The sequence below is a fragment of the Musa acuminata genome, unplaced genomic scaffold, assembly GCF_036884655.1.
Source record: "Musa acuminata AAA Group cultivar baxijiao unplaced genomic scaffold, Cavendish_Baxijiao_AAA HiC_scaffold_65, whole genome shotgun sequence".
Classification (NCBI taxonomy): Eukaryota; Viridiplantae; Streptophyta; class Magnoliopsida; order Zingiberales; family Musaceae; genus Musa; species Musa acuminata.
Window position 1 is genome coordinate 60,001 of NW_027020346.1, and position 2,500 is coordinate 62,500.

Here is a 2,500-nt window from a genome sequence, read left to right on the forward strand (position 1 = left end):
GGGGGGTTCCAGGGTGCTGAGATGGCTGACGTTTTGCTCCGCTCTCGACGGTCACCGCGCAACGCAAGAACAGGCCAAAAACTGGCCAAAACGGCCCAAAAACGGGCCAAAACTGGCCATTTTTGGCTGCGCGAGCGAGCGGCGAGCGGCGGACAGCGAGCGAAGCGAGAGGCAGCACCGTCCCTGCTATACGAAAGCCCCATCCAGCCCTGTGCCACCCGGGGGGTTCCAGGGTGCTGAGATGGCTGACATTTTGCTCCGCTCACGACGGTCGCCGCGGCACACAAGAACAGCCCAAAAACAGGCCAAAACAGCCCAAAAACGGGCCAAAACTGGCCATTTTTGGCTGCGCGAGCGAGCAGCGAGCGGCGGACAGCGAGCGAAGCGAGAGGCAGCACCGTCCCTGCTATACGAAAGCCCCATCCAGCCCTGTGCCACCCGGGGGGTTCCAGGGTGCTGAGATGGCTGACGTTTTGCTCCGCTCACGACGGTCGCCGCGGCACGCAAGAACAGGCCAAAAACTGGCCAAAACAGCCCAAAAACGGGCCAAAACTGGCCATTTTTTGCTGCGCGAGCGAGCGGAGAGCGGCGAACAGCGAGCGAAGCGCGAGGCAGCACCGTCCCTGCTATACGAAAGCCCCATCCAGCCCTGTGCCACCCGGGGGGTTCCAGGGTGCTGAGATGGCTGACATTTTGCTCCGCTCACGACGGTCACCGCGCCACACAAGAACAGCCCAAAAACAGGCCAAAACAGCCCAAAAACGGGCCAAAACTGGCCATTTTTGGCTGCGCGAGCGAGCGGCGAGCGGCGAACAGCGAGCGAAGCGAGAGGCAGCACCGTCCCTGCTATACGAAAGCCCCATCCAGCCCTGTGCCACCCGGGGGGTTCCAGGGTGCTGAGATGGCTGACGTTTTGCTCCGCTCACGACGGTCACCGCACCACGCAAGAACAGGCCAAAAACTGGCCAAAACAGCCCAAAAACGGGCCAAAACTGGCCATTTTTGGCTGCGCGAGCGAGCGGCGAGCGGCGAACAGCGAGCGAAGCGAGAGGCAGCACCGTCCCTGCTATACGAAAGCCCCATCCAGCCCTGTGCCACCCGGGGGGTTCCAGGGTGCTGAGATGGCTGACGTTTTGCTCCGCTCTCGACGGTCACCGCGCAATGCAAGAACAGGCCAAAAACTGGCCAAAACGGCCCAAAAACGGGCCAAAACTGGCCATTTTTGGACTGCGCGAGCGGCGAGCGGCGGACAGCGAGCGAAGCGAGAGGCAGCACCGTCCCTGCTATACGAAAGCCCCATCCAGCCCTGTGCCACCCGGGGGGTTCCAGGGTGCTGAGATGGCTGACGTTTTGCTCCGCTCTCGACGGTCACCGCGCAATGCAAGAACAGGCCAAAAACTGGCCAAAACGGCCCAAAAACGGGCCAAAACTGGCCATTTTTGGCTGCGCGAGCGAGCGGCGAGCGGCGGACAGCGAGCGAAGCGAGAGGCAGCACCGTCCCTGCTATACGAAAGCCCCATCCAGCCCTGTGCCACCCGGGGGGTTCCAGGGTGCTGAGATGGCTGACGTTTTGCTCCGCTCTCGACGGTCACCGCGCAATGCAAGAACAGGCCAAAAACTGGCCAAAACGGCCCAAAAACGGGCCAAAACTGGCCATTTTTGGCTGCACGAGCGAGCGGCGAGCGGCGGACAGCGAGCGAAGCGAGAGGCAGCACCGTCCCTGCTATACGAAAGCCCCATCCAGCCCTGTGCCACCCGGGGGGTTCCAGGGTGCTGAGATGGCTGACGTTTTGCTCCGCTCTCGACGGTCACCGCGCAATGCAAGAACAGGCCAAAAACTGGCCAAAACGGCCCAAAAACGGGCCAAAACTGGCCATTTTTGGCTGCACGAGCGAGCGGCGAGCGGCGGACAGCGAGCGAAGCGAGAGGCAGCACCGTCCCTGCTATACGAAAGCCCCATCCAGCCCTGTGCCACCCGGGGGGTTCCAGGGTGCTGAGATGGCTGACGTTTTGCTCCGCTCTCGACGGTCACCGCGCAATGCAAGAACAGGCCAAAAACTGGCCAAAACGGCCCAAAAACGGGCCAAAACTGGCCATTTTTGGCTGCACGAGCGAGCGGCGAGCGGCGGACAGCGAGCGAAGCGAGAGGCAGCACCGTCCCTGCTATACGAAAGCCCCATCCAGCCCTGTGCCACCCGGGGGGTTCCAGGGTGCTGAGATGGCTGACGTTTTGCTCCGCTCTCGACGGTCACCGCGCAATGCAAGAACAGGCCAAAAACTGGCCAAAACGGCCCAAAAACGGGCCAAAACTGGCCATTTTTGGCTGCACGAGCGAGCGGCGAGCGGCGGACAGCGAGCGAAGCGAGAGGCAGCACCGTCCCTGCTATACGAAAGCCCCATCCAGCCCTGTGCCACCCGGGGGGTTCCAGGGTGCTGAGATGGCTGACGTTTTGCTCCGCTCTCGACGGTCACCGCGCAATGCAAGAACAGGCCAAAAACT